Source organism: Cebidichthys violaceus, unplaced genomic scaffold (assembly GCF_023349555.1).
Source record: "Cebidichthys violaceus isolate CVI_PGR_0920_01 unplaced genomic scaffold, fCebVio1.0.p SCAF_2, whole genome shotgun sequence".
Classification (NCBI taxonomy): domain Eukaryota; kingdom Metazoa; phylum Chordata; class Actinopteri; order Perciformes; family Stichaeidae; genus Cebidichthys; species Cebidichthys violaceus.
Window position 1 is genome coordinate 11,419,527 of NW_027176372.1, and position 15,159 is coordinate 11,434,685.

A 15,159-nucleotide genomic window follows, 5' to 3' on the forward strand; every position below is an offset into this window, starting at 1 on the left:
AGTGGATTCCATTTCAAAAATCTCCACTTGGTGACTTCTATTTTTCTTTCCTGAGTGATGACATGCAGGAGGTGAGGAAGGATGGATGTCTGGCTGCGGTGTTGGAACTGGTCCTGGCCCTTAGGTGCCCCCTTGCCCAATCTCTCTAGCCAGCTCACAGTGATTACTCTCATTTAGTCAGGCCTATTTGTCTTCCCTCTAAAGCCCAACCTGCTCCAAAGATGTAATTCCATAAAAGCATGCAATCAATACACCAGAAACTGTACTCTCATCTATCATTTTTGATAAAAGAAATAAAATAAAAAATAAAATGTTAGGGAAAATGTTAAGTCTTTGCGCTACAGGCTCTGTGGATGTGGGACATACTCAAACATGTATTTGTGAGTGCATGCATGTTTGGGTATGTCTATGTTCAGACACAAATATTGCAAATAAGCCAGGAGTAGCGCAGGTTAAAAAAAAAAATGCTGTCTCAGTCATGAGTGCTGGCACACACAGGTGCACAGGAGAGCTCCGTCCACTGGATGGCACTGTTATGAGGTTTAGTTCAGTTTTGTTTTCAAAGCGATGGCAACAATCAATTCATGGGTGGTGTACTGTGTCAAAAACGAGGAAATATTAATTTCTTTGCTCCTGGAAACCTTAACATTTCCAGGAAAGATATAAATACAATATCCACACAGACACGTATACCCACACACACGGGCCTCATTAATCTCCTCTGTAACAGGACTCTATCCTCTGGCTCCAATATTACAGTAAATGGTGATGCTTATCTGCAAGCAGTCCTGCCCTTGAAATAGGTGGTGTTCCATTCCCAGCTAATTCCACAGCCATTAAATGGTTGGCACATTTTTCACAGGTATATAAATTGCTTTAAGCTGCGGCTTACTCTCAGCACATTGAAATACAAACACGGATGTTCTCTCCTTTTATCTTACTCTGCCCTCTGTCTCCCGAACCCCCCTCCTTTCCCATCGCTCTTCCCACCCCTCCCTGCCACCCTTCCCTTCTCCTTACAAGTGAAACAAGCATGGATTGCCTTCTAGCTTGCAGCAAGGTTGAGGTAATAGCTTATTAGGAGCCAATAAACATCAGTCATTTCCATTTAAGCTAACACCCCAATCATGTTCATAACCACCATGACATAGATATGGCTGAAAATCAATGGCACATTTTACTAGGGCGTCCCCTGTGTCTTGTGCGATCTACCAGATCAAGGAAGTGAGGGGACGCTCTTTCTCATCCGAACACATGCAAATGCATTAATAAATCAACAACAATTTCAGCAAACGCTTGCAGGCTAAATCAATAGGACTCAAAGACAAATAGTCCACACTTACTTACCTTTTATTCAACTTTAGCGTAGCATTGCACTGTGCTGATCTACTGTATTGTTTGAACGCCACACCATGCTAACACACTCTGAAAACGCCTGAAGGCGGCCTCTCCTCCAAAGAGAAGGGTTGTAGATCAGACATTCACATCACACCCCGCATCCAGACCTGACAGCAGGACACCTGCAGCCTCACTGATGAGGGGATGAAGCACTCCTCCCCTCCATACTCTCACATTCTCTCATCCATCCATTTTATATTCTCCTCTCCCCGTGTGCCCACAGCCACAGAGCAGCTGGCCAGTTATTTGTGACCTGCCAGTCTGCGGGTGTAACAAGGTTTCGACGCAATTAAGAATACATTTCCCAGGTACCAACGCAACAAATCACAGGCTTGAGTCCCCGGATACGCACACACATCCACTTTGCCACACGAGTCACACAAATCAAACGGTACACAAATGGCAACATGAAATAACTACTCATTGTTAGAGAAGAAAGGGCAATTATTAATCGATTCCATTTGTGTTGGGCTGAAAGGGGTTCAAACAGACCCATTCTTTAGAGGAAATATTTGCTGTGGTTGTACAGCTTGGCTGGCATAATCACCACCTATTATGTGTGTTGATTTGAAAATAAGAAGCAAAGTGGTCAAATGCATCACAGGCAGCCATTACTGTGTCAGAAAAATAATCCACTGTATGCGATAAATTATAAATATGCACAAAGCAACATGAACTTTTCTCTACGTGTTGATTTTACAATCTTGGCGGAGAAGTGAGGCCGGTAGAAAGAATGTGTTTTGGTTTAGCACGGAAATGGAACGCTGTCATATCAGAATTACAACCTAGAGTTTTCCTGTCCGGTCCAATCTTCTAACCATAGTGCAGCAAATGGCAAACAGGCGAGGATGGAAGGTTTTTTACAATTATTAGATCTTGAATTTTTTTTGTATCAATTTCATTTGGGAAAGTTTGACAGCCTTGTCACTTTTATTATCGGTGTAATGAGAGGAAACATGACCACTTATTTGAAGTTGCATGAATTTGGATTCGGCCGGCTCATTTTTAGCCTTGCATTAGACATGTAATAGTTTCTGGACAAATAAAAAAATACCCATTAAACCTTCATCAATAAACTTGCACCTATTACGTTTTTCTCTTTCACTAAAGGAAGCTTTTGCACATACAATAAACAATACATGTAGGCTATATGGAGATTGTTAACTTTTATTGCAACAGTTATAAAATAGTTATGTTTATGTTTTTAAAACCGATCAGAGCACAACATTTAAAGAGTGTGAGAAATTGCCCATATTACAGCATCAGTCCGGGGTATGTGAGCTGTAAATAATAACACTGAAATGTGAGGGCTGGAATATAAAACATTTGAATTAGTGCACCATGCCAATGAAAATAGCAAATTCAATAGTGATAATGTACCATGCCATGTCTCTTCCCCACATACTACTTCTGAAATGTTTTTGTCTGGATCTAATCACATATGAGCATATCAGTATTAAATGCAGCCACTGTCAGCAGAGAGCAATCACAACAAGCCTTAATAATGAAGCACAGAAAACCTGCTGAAATAATCAATAAACATCAATATGCTATCTAGCGTCATACAGATGACAGGTATTGTTCACACGGACTATGTCTCCAAGCTGCGACACGAAGTTCAACTGACGCTGCTTCTCATCTCGTGTCACATCATAATTTGGCATCGGTTGATTAGACTTTCCTTCATTTATGTTAATTGCAGGATGGGTGATTTCTTTTTATACTCCGCTCTTTCCTGGTTGGCAATTTTCTGGAGTCTACTAAATCAAACTATTAAGAAAATCATAAATTCACTCTTTTATTGTTGTTAAGAAAATGCACACTAAACCGCTTTCAAATTCCACAGTGTGCAGTGAAAGATCCCTCTGATTACTGATTACACATTGTGCATCATGCAATTTAGAGAAGTTTCTCTGGTTCTAAATTGTTTTTAGTTTTTCTTTTGCGCTGCAGGCCATGAGATTTCATTTTGGGTTTAGATCATATATCCCATAATGTGACTGATACAACCCTCACAATACATACTCATAGCATGAAGCACACAAAAGACCATATTGATCATATGTATGGACCAGAAAGGGATTGGAGTGCACCTCCTCTCCTCTTCAAAGTTCTTCCCCCGACTATTCTGAACAACACACTTATCTCTGCCTGATATAGCTTTGTACTGTAAGAAGCACATAATAAGCAAGCATGCGCCATTTGTGTATGCGTGGGGGTTTTGTGCGCGCACATGTGTGTCTGTGTCTGCCTTTCTCACAAACCAGACTCAGCGCAGAGACAGAGGAGGGGGGGTGTGAGGGTGTGTGTGTGGGGGGGGGCGAGTTCGACATCTGCAAATTGAATTCTGCCCAAACGTGACAGTGATGAAGTGTTGTTCATAGCAGCCGTGATTGTCTCTATCTTCACTCCTGTCCGTGAGTATTACAGCAGGTCTGCCTGCTCTGCAGGCCACAACCCCAGCCCCAGCAAGCTCATCTATTAATGACAGTATTGAAAAATCAAATTCATACTAGATACATGTTTTATTAGCCAGAGCTGGCAGGAGAGAGGGTTGGTGTTTATGTGCCTCCATCCTTCTCCCTGTGTGTTTTTCTCTCCCTCTGTTTCTCCTTGTAAGATCAGGTGTCCTTAGCCCTCAGGCCGGCTTTTAATAATAGCATAAGGTGCCGAAAATTGATCTGGCTTCACAGGCGCAAGCTTTTAGGATTATGTCAATAATAAAACAAAGTTTGGCCTTTCCCTATCCTGTATTTCTCTTCAGGCGAGCAGAGGACCTCTGTGTTGCACTATGACTCTCTTTGTGGCTTATACCTTTCAAAAGAAGGGAAAAGGAGGAGGAGGAGCACAGAGGAAAGGGAAGGAGGAGAAGGTGTGGTTACCTGGGGAGATAATAGAATTTGGAGAGAAACCGAGGCGCAGGTCTCTCAGCGGAGCTACGCTTCTCCTACAGAGTGTAAAAGAGCGTCAGGGAAGCAGAGTAACTTAAGGGGAAAAAAGTCAAAAGTAAAGAGGGATGGAGGGTAGGTCCTCACAACAGAAGTCATGTTGAATAAAGAAGCGACTGATCCAATGGAGAAAGTAAAATAAAAGGAGCATGGGAAACATGGTTAGCAGCTTACGTATGTTCAACAGCAGTGCTGGATGCCCTCCAGGTGTGCTGAAAATAGTGCAGCAGAGGAAGGATTTCAATACCCGCTCTTCAAACAAACACTTGAAAAGGTAAAGTGGAAAAATATGGCTCACCACATCCAGTTCCTTGGAAATCAATGTTCTCTGAAGTTTGGGTAACAACAAATAGTATGCAGCATATGGGAGAACCTTCTTTTCTCCGTTCTCTGCTGCTTTTCTTTGCTGTGGGTGGGTTTTCTTTTCTTTCTCCTTTTGGTATTCTGGACACAGAAGCACTCAGGCCCAAGCTTCCTCCTGTGATATGTGCTGTACTGCTCTCGTTCCTCTTTTCCTCCGCACCTCCACATCTCACTAAATGGCAGGCGAACACAGACAAGACTCAGCTGGTTGACTGACTCCTTCAGTTCACACCAACAATGGCTGGCGGTGGGAGACGGGGCTGCTTCGATGGATATAGCCCTTCATAAACTAGAATCATTTCTCTCCTTCTTTCTCCCTCTCTCTTTACGTCTCTTCCTTTTTCTCTCTTAGCACAGGGAGCGGCTGCTGTCAGAGTCTGAGTGATGTAAGGGTAAACTTGCACTGACCTCTCTTCTGGTAATAAGGATGGAGTGACAGAGCCTTCATCATGACACAGGCCAGCAGAAAGGGAAAGGGAGATGGACTGTATGTGTGTGTTTGTGTGTGTGTGAGTCTGGGGTGTACACAGCGTTCGTTAAAAAAAAAAAATGGGTGGCAAAAGGCATCATAGTTTATGAAGGTTAAGCAAAAAATGTCTCTAAATTTCATCATTCTCAGCAAAAGCAGCAAGAGACGACAAAACAAAGAGAAATCAACCTCTCAGCGGCCGGGAACTTCTGAGGTTTAGGGGGAAAATTACATCAAAGCGACAAGCATCCTGGGTAATACTGGATGAGTCTGGTTGCTATGGTGAAGTCCAGCCAGTCCTTTCTGTCTCTGCATCTGACATTAGAGCACTCGGAGATTCGGGGGCCCCTGGTGGGAAAAAAGCTACTTAACATTAACGGAAGGCCCTCAACTCCGCCACTCTGCTTTTCACCTTAATTTGACTGAGGAGCATTCTGCTGTTTATTGAAATGTACAGAACGAGTATAGTGTGTACAGACCAGCCAGGCAGGGGAACTAAGCACGAGGGTAGTTTGGGTCAACAATGGGAAATGTTTTCATGAGTTTGCATGTCCCCTCTTAATAACATAAGGCTTCCTGCCCCTTGAGCCATTAGAGTGAAATGAGTGAGCACACCAGGAACAGCACTTTCTCTGATAACTGGCAAGCATGACTCACGCTGCACACTGAGCCATATTCTCGTTTGACATCAGCTTTGAATAACGGAAAGAAAGAAATAGTTGGAGCTCTTAGGAAATAACTATGTAATGTGAAGCCTGGAGCCAGTTAGCTTAGCTTGGAATCAGTTAGCACTGTCCTTCGTGGCAACAACTTACCGAAGTCACTGTAAGGTTGCAGGCAACAAGTGGCAGATTTTGTTAGCTATAGACAGGGCCAGCCAAATTAAAGGCCAGTCACTTACCAAAGACGGGTAAAAGGAAACATAGAGAGGGGTGAAATTACCTAGAGCCTACAACAACAGCTCTCACATGGTATAACTTAAGCATAATGTACATTTCCACAAAAATAATTCCATCAGTACGACAACAGAGCCATGCAATACTCACCACTTGCTTACCTGTTTCATTGACCTGTTAATTCCATTTTTCCATTTCTGCTTTTCCCAACCAGCATTAAGCTTCCATCAATAAAACGTAATACTTCCTTCTTCTTCTTCTTCTTCTTCTTCTTCTTCTTCTTCTTCTTTTTCTATTTGCATTTCATGGCATACCAAGCACAATGCCGCCTCACTCTGGTTGGACCAGTACATCTTATTCATCTCCTGATGGTCTAAATCTCTAAATACTTACTAAAAGCCTACCAATGAAAAATCAGCTGCATGTGTGGAGTTGCATTTGAGCTTAACATTGAAGGACTGGAATTCATTCATGAATTAAAACTGTATTTCCGTTAGAGAAAAGAAACTGAGGTCAGCAGAGTGGTGAGTATGAAATGACTCTGGAATTAGTGTTGTGGAAATGCGAATACTGAACAGGGAAAACTAGGAATAAAACTCTGTCTCTGACATAAACCTGTTCCAAATAAAGGCCCGGTTTGGTTTACCGACTCATGTAACTCTCAGCAAGAAAGCAAAAAAAGTGTATTTACAAGAGACATGTGGCTGATGAAAGGTCCAAATCTCTATTAGCGAAACTGTGCTTCTTGTGTTGACTTTGTCCTGACTTGTCCCTTTCCCAACCCTTGTTCAACTATAAGGAGCCTTAATGCTACACCCACCCACACACACACACACACACACACACATACACACACACACACACACACACACACACACACACACACACACACACACACACACACACACACACACACATAACATAATCACAAACTCAAACAACAAACACTCTTCTGCATGGCAGGATATCATGAAAGCTTTTATCACACACTCCCACTGGTCAGTAAAGAGAGTGAATGAGTGGGACTGACCTTTCTAGAAACACTAAATACCTGAGGCTTGCATATGTCCTTATTTGTGTGTGTGTGTGTGTGTGTGTGTGTGTGTGTGTGTGTGTGTGTGTGTGTGTGTGTGTGTTTAAGTCAGAGAATGAAAGAAAAGGAAAGAGAGAGAGAAAGAGAGGACTGAGTTTTCACCAGTGGTGCAGCTATCAGCACCAATATGCATCAAGCCCAAAGCAGCCGAGCCCTGATGTCATGGATGACCTTTACGAGATCAGACCTGCCACTTTAGCTACAGATCAGTCCAGGAAGAGACCCACTCACAAACACCTCTACTGCACTTTACCAGCATCCCTCCATTCTCTATTCCGATATACATGTCCCACCTGCTAGTGTGTGCGTCCCTGTTCATGTGTGTATGTTTCAAAGCAAAACAAGACTTTGGGGAGCCTTTAACAAATAAAAGAAGACAATTGAACCCGTTGAAGCAGCTGGACATCCACTTTAAGATTTTGATGCATGAACAAAATATCTTCTTTAGGGCAACTGCAAAAGAAATCAATCTTGGAACACTCTTTCCTTCGCATCTGCAGCACACAACTGTGTGTCAGATTGAAGAAAAGTATCTGAATGTATACACTTGTAGTTAATAATAGGTAGGAACAAAAAATACTGTCAAGAGTGGAAAAATTGTACGCTGCTGCTTTTGCCCTAAATGCAGGTGGTACACTCACTTTTATCCAACAAACCACTTTGCTCAAGCAGCTCAGCGGCTACAGAGGCGCACTGCCTTGAGCTATCTTCCCGGGAGCTTTCTGTGATGCTGCTAGAAGATATAAGTTGGGTCTGTTTTGTTGACGAGAGAGTATGGTATATCTGCAACAAGTCCTTAGCCTACAGGGGATGAGAGAGTGAAGATGAAAAGAGGCGGAAATCATAGGGAGGAACAAACTCGCAACTTTTCTTCTATCCTGAAAATAGCATGTGTTGAGTGAGTGACGCAGTGGCCTTTAAGATGAGGATACATTCCCCCTGAGAGTGACAGGAGCCAGGGAGGGAGGTGGTGGAGGATCAGAGGAGGCTGCAGCTGCGCTCTGCAGCCCAGCTTGTTGACAGGTCATTGCCTCTGCAGGCTTAGCGTCTCACATTGTTTCATTCCCATTTAAGCCTAATCACAAACATTCTGACAGCCCGACTCCATTTTCTCATTTCAGAAAATCTTGTGAAAGCCTGAATTCCATTTAATCTTTCCTCTTTTCATGTGCTGAGCCTGAATTCAAAATCCTATTAGAACCACTACAGCCAACAAACTTGTAAAGAGCCATGAAAGCGAGAGACCTTGTTAATGATGCAAAATTGCAGTACCATTTACAAACAAAAACAAAGGTTTTCTTGGAACATGATGGCAATTGCTGCTCGTGCTTGAAATCTACAAAGGCACATTAAAGTGTTACAATTATCCCATTTGTTGTCTTTAAGATGAAGTCATAATCCCATGATCTATAAACAGCTGTATAGGTCACTATTACAAGTGATCTACTGATTAAAGTCTACTGTTTTGTCCCAAGGGCAAATTTACTTGGCATCTCGTACCAGCACTCATCACTTAACCATCCACAAGAAAGGACGTTATCATCCAAGGACCATCTCTCTCCTCCCCCTCGCAGTCATTAGCATAAGCTATGCACAGCAGTGTTTACCGCATCTGACATCAGCTGTGATAGCAGTGAAATTGATTGCTATTTCAAGCTCCATAGTAGGTTCCTGTGGGTAATTTGTGTGACTTTCCTGCAGCTGATTTTGATGAAGTGGTTTCTGTCTGGACCAGGGGACGACAGCTGCAGAATGTAGAATAGCTAACTGGTGACCTGCGAGTGATACACTGCCTCGCATCTATACTGTAAATGTAAGGTGCATAGTTATGGAAACTAGCTCCTAATTGATGTGTGGAGTATCGTAGACTAACCAGTCCTGGGATCTGGTGCTCTAGACACTCGTTTTGAAGAATGACAGATATTGCAGCCACATCACCATTCTTCAAATTGTGACATGGCAGTGGATAGGCCATTGTTTTTGTTGTTTTCTAAAGCATGAATTGATTTTGGGCCACTTGGGGGGCGGGGCAACAAGCTGTAAAACCCAGCATTGACGTATTATCTCCTCATTATTAGCAAACAGCCTTCCTATTTTTACACATCCAGCAGACACTGAGCAACATTATTTAACAACTTGGATTCACGATTCCGGCCACTTGATGAATGCAGTTTGTCTTTGTCTTTGTATTACACATAATCATTTGATCTATTAATAATAATAATATAAATACATACATGCACATCCTCAAACTGAAGAACTGACTGAATTTTAATGTAGCTTTAAAAATTGACAAAAGAAATTGAAATCACCAGTCTTAGACCCAAACTCAGCAATGGAAGAAGTCATGCCACTCGAAGGTCTGCAGCTTATTCAAACTTTTTTCTATTCAATGTAGAAACAGAATACTTATCAAAGGGTAGAGAAACTGATATGTGAACACAATCATGAATCGTGAATAAGGCAGAATCTTAAATCCAGCTCAGCCAAGATTTTTTTTTAAATCCAAATGATAGCACCTGGGAATAGTCAGTGCTGCAGTAGCTACCTTAAATATTGTATCAACCATAGAAGTCAACTGGTGTCTACTAATGTGTATGCCCAAAGTATTGATCATAGCGAAAAAACTTATGTGAGCTGAAAATAAAACTCAGACTAAACTTTTAAGGACCCCTTTTCAATATGTGCTCGTGTTTTTTTGTTTTTTTTCAATCCATAGTACAGCTAAGAAATACATGAATATACCACTGACAAATCCCCAGTATGTCAAGCTACACTTACAACACTAACTCCATGCAAAATTAGCTGACAGGAAGTGTCAGTGGAGAGCAGGGCCGCCTTTCAATCAGAGAGTCGGCGGTTCGATCCACTGCTACTGCTCTACTAGTTGCATGTCAATGTGTCCTTGAGCAAGCTAAATGACTGTAATGTAATGTAATGATATTTCAGATAGAATATGCAAACAAAATGAAATATAAAGTAGCCACAAGAAGACATAACAGGGTAAATACCAGCTTTTCACACTATTTTACAATAGTTCTACACTTCAAGGACAGAATGCATCTGCAGCTGAAAAGATGCCTAACATGTTGCAGTTTACTAACGTGTCATGCTGTTTGGTAGTCTGCCTGACCCGTGGTATAGTCTTACATATACTTATGTTATGTGAAACTTATATGGTTGATCATTTTGGGGAACATCCCTCCCTTCCTGTGTCTGCGTCTTTGCCCATGATGCTTTTAGACACCATTTATTGGGGCAACAGCAATATTGTGTTGTGCCCCAGTAAGTAAATCAGTAAACAAGTAGGTAAATTATTAAATCAAGTAAAGCTTATTATTGATGAAACAAAGTCAGTACATATACAGTATCTGTGCCCAGGAAAAGGCACAGGGTAGAAGACTGCCACTATTGTGGAGCCGGGCACAATTGGTCACCTGAAACACCGGGAGTTTTTGCAGATGAGTCACAAAAAAAAGTCTGTTTGGTAGTTTTACCATACACTGTTGAGTGTGGCAGGATAATAAATTCATCGTATACTACAAGTCCATCTTTCTCATCCTCTAGCAGTTTAACTTTTCTGCAAACTTTCACACAATGAAGAATGTTTTGCACATGGACTGAGTTAGTCGGCCTGACAAATTATGCTGCCTTCAAAGTGCTGAGAATTACAAGTTGCTCATATGGACAGATACCTTGGGTGACTAAGTGGCTAAGTGGAGAGCAGGGCTGCCTTTCAATCAGAGGGTCGGTGGTTCAATCCCCAGCTACTGCTCCACTAGTCTCATGTCAATGTGTCCTTGAGCAAGACACTTAACCCCAAAATTGCTCCCGTAGCTGTGTCTACGGTGTGTAGATAGATAATGAATTGTAAGTTGCTTTGGATAAAAGCATCTGCTAAATGAATGTAATGTAATGTAATGTACCTTGGCAGGAGCTATGTTTTAAGAGAGGCTTTTAACTATTATATTTTAAAATACATTTTTAAAGGGGATAAAACCTAATAGTATTTTATTCTGCAGAAACTGTTTTTTTTCTGACATAGTATCACTATTCAAGTTGATCTGCAAAATAAAGTAGAGATGGAGCAACATTAGCTGTCATTTGAAGTCAAGTGTCTGAGCACCTGATAAATATCTTGCTCTTTAGCCGTTAAATACTCCACTGTGTTCACCAGCTAGTCGCTAACTTTGTCTGTCAGCTCTTTAGTGCTGAGAGGGTTTATTAGATTTATTAGCGCTTTTACCCTGCAAACAGCTGCATGCTGCTGATGTAAATGACGCTGATGAGAGCGGTGGGTGTGAATCAAAACAGTTAAGTTGCGAGCCATAAAACCCGAAAAATAAGTTATTAGAACTTGAAATGGTCCATATGCTGAGGGGAACTGCAGTCGGGTGATAATTACGTCTGGATTCATCACTGTGAGGCGACTCCTTTCAAATACACACAGTTATTTGATTGTAAAAAATAAAGTTAATTGGAGCAGCTTTAAAAAAAAAGAAAGAAAAGTTATGTCTCCAGTATTTTGTTGTTTACATGTCAATATTATGAGAATTGGGTTGCGCAATGAACAAAATTTGCAATTTCTGAAAGCACAGTAGAAATCCCCGTCATAGAATGTGTATTCTGGGCCGTAGGATGTAATTTATATGGTTTACAATGCAAACACTTATTGTATGTGACAACAACTTTATTGATAAAATAATGTTTTAGATTTAAAAATCAAATTTCATGTTACTGTTTTAAACTGCTTCAACCAATTGGTAGGAGTCACTAGGTTTCAGCAATAAGGACACGATCAAATTGTTTGCCCAAATGCAAATGGTTTTAGATTGAAAAAAATAAAAAAAATTTAAAACTGGATCAATCCAATGGAAACTGAAGTCATCGCATTGTAAACACAAATACAACCTAGAACCAAACTCAATTCATGTCAGGCGATTATGTTTTCTGTCTGTTTTGATGTAGGTGTGCTGCTCCCAAGTATGTAGAGAGAGTGATTTGCATGGCTGCATTTCAGATTATTTTTTCAGACACCAAATTCCAACCGTAGGATTTCCGAAGTACCCCAACATTTCTTAGTGCTTTGGGTATAAAATCACACTTTTACTTCAGTGTGATAATTTCACATACAGGTGCATGGATGTAGCCTGATTTAAAATGTGTGCTTAAATCTCTCTCACATTTCACATCACCGAGTAGAGTGTTGCATTAGACGTGTCTCTCGATCAATCCCCAGAGTAGAAGAATGGTGTTGTCAGAATTGTATATGCTAGTATTTATGTGTATATGTGTGAAGATTCATGAGGGCATGCGTGAATGTGTGTGTGCAGGCATCCATATGCACGCATGCATGCGGACATTCGGGCCTAGGAGCAGGTAATTACTGCACTGTGGTGAAACATCATTATTCACTCATCTGCCCACTAGCACCATCTGTCCTGCTGAGCACCACCTCATACACAATCAGCACCACACCAAGGACAACTCCACCCACACACACACCATCCATCTCCTCGAGCACTGGCTTATAGGACACCGCTCATCACTTCACCTTTCTCTCCATCTATCCTCTATCAATCTCCTTCTTTTTTTCTTTTACCGTATACAGTCTATTCCCGTCTATGCATGACGCTAGTAGGTTATTCTGTTGCTCATTAAGTAATTGAATTTGGGACTGTTCTTGCAGAGTTTCATGTCTCACTCTGATGTATCAAGAGCTACAGCCATATTTCATGTTGCAGTTTCACCTTTTAGCGTGCATTAGTCCAGATGAGATCATTAACAGTAAGTTTGTAAATTGGCAACGATGCACTCCAGCTGCTGTTGGTTGATGGCAAATAACTTCACGAGGAAACATGCGGTTATAATGTTTAGAAAAAAGAGAAAGTAGTGATAAAAGTAGGCAGAAGCAGCACAGTAGGTTAAGACAAATTGAAAGCTCTGACTACAAAATGGGCAGGAAGAGGAAACCCACAACTCAAACTCTGCAGGATACTCTTGCACGTATTGAAAATGTGCAGGCTGCAATTAAAAACAGTGAGATGACTAAATCTATCCTAATGATGTGCCTTATTACGAGTGTCCATTACTCTCCACTTGCTCCCCAATGCTCTGGAGGGAAAAAGGGAACTTTAATAGCAATTTGCAGTAATGCACCACGCCATAATTCTGACTCTGTCTGCTGGCTGCATCGATGGCTGGGTGTAATTGCCGTTTTACTCATAGCTGATGGATTAGAACATAAAGTTACAAGAGAGGAACAATCATGTCAAGGAGATGGATGGATGGGCTCACAGAAGTGAGTGTATGTGTGCGTGTCGGGGTCTGGTAGGCGGTTGGATAGATACTGTAAAGGCATCAAGCTGCAGATTTGGATTGCTTCTGGGAATTTATCCCATTTCCCGACATTCTTCACCCAGTGTCACTCTGATGTACAATGTGAACAAACACATACAGCTCACACACACACACACACACACACACACACACACACACACACACAAAGAAACTCTTCAACATAAAAAGTCCTAACTCAAACACATTTTATAATTTTCTAATTAATCTTGTCAGTGTGGTCAGATCAAGGAGATAACCTCTTCTCAAGTGTGTTTCATAGGTATTCAAGTGTCTCCTCCTCCATCTCAAAGCCTTGAACTAAAGGCTAGTCTGCAACAGAACTTTTAAGTTTCGTACCTGTCAAATTTGATTACCAAGGCCTTCCTGCTTTGCTGTTTCCCCGAGGTCAGAACAAAAAACAAAAGCGCAGAAGGAAAGAGAATAAGTCAATGCAGTCATAAATGTCACGTATTCAAGCATCAAGGCCTCATAAGCAGCAATGTTCAGTATTTTTCAGAAAAGTATATCTGCACAAAGCATTGATAATAAGACATATATGCAGAGGCCAGTCATCCATCACTGCCATATATTATAAAACACTGTAGAAGTATAGAAAGAAAAGACCCTGTAGCCTTAAAGAACGTCACAGTGACTCGATTAAAACCTTCTTTTTCAATAAGCTTTAAATATTCTGCCTTAAAAGTATGCAGCACTGTATTGGACTCCATCACAGCGCTGGTTATTTCGTCTTGCACTGAACGATCTACAGGTTGCCTGGACCGAGTCTGGACTGACATCCAGCCTGTCGATGACCACTTTGTCCAGACGCGCCCAGACGATTAATGCTGCTTTAAAATCTACGGCTAGGTAAATAAATAAGACGCCAAGGTAAATTAAAACTCTGATGCAATTACACCACCACTTCCAGTTAACCCCCTGGCAATTACCAAGCTGTCAGCTGGGATGGATAGGAGTGTGCATGGCAGCACAGGAATGTGTGTTTGCAAGCATGTGCGCATGTTTATGTGAGTGTGTGCGTATCCAGCTGGCCATATAACACCCCACTGCTGATGCAAACTCAATACGCTTAATTAAACTGCACAGAAACTCTATCAGCATACCGAAGTAAAAGCAGCAGGATGCCGCCACAATTGAAAAGTGCTCTTTCTTGAAAGGTCAAAGGTCATTAGTTTAACTGCGTTGATACATGAATAACATTTTTTGACAGCGGCCTGATAGAAATGCACCTTGAATGAGACAAATGCATGCTTTGGAATGACAAGAAAAAGATTGAATTGAATTGAGAAAGACACAATCACGACTGCCGATTTAACTTGAGCCAAGGATGAGTTAGAATCATACAATAGCGCTGATGCTCCAGCAATAGTCTTTTGCAAAACATCAAAGGCTGTAGCTATTTGGCTAGAGAAAGGGAGAGAATGAGACAAAAAGAGAGAAATAAAGAGAGAGGCGAGATGAGAGCAAGGTCTTGGCTTGGTTTCAGACACCCTGCAGTTTGTGTGTGTGTGTGTGTGTGTGTGTGTGTGTGTGTGTGTGTGTGTGTGTGTGTGTGTGTACACCCATCCCTGGGGCCTAGCTTTAAGGAGCCATTAAAAGCCAGATACGAGCCAGGCTGACCTCCTTGCACTCCTA

At 41.6% G+C, this 15,159-nt stretch overlaps 1 long non-coding RNA gene across 1 annotated transcript; it reads right to left on the bottom strand.

Moving 5' to 3' along the window:
* Nucleotides 1-4,280: 4,280 nt before the first annotated feature.
* Nucleotides 4,281-6,322, bottom strand: LOC137875865 (uncharacterized). The gene is made up of 4 exons (XR_011103406.1): nucleotides 6,236-6,322; nucleotides 4,645-4,881; nucleotides 4,521-4,558; nucleotides 4,281-4,345 (listed from the first exon to the last, which is right to left on the bottom strand). It is a non-coding gene; the product is annotated as an uncharacterized lncRNA (long non-coding RNA).
* Nucleotides 6,323-15,159: the final 8,837 nt, after the last annotated feature.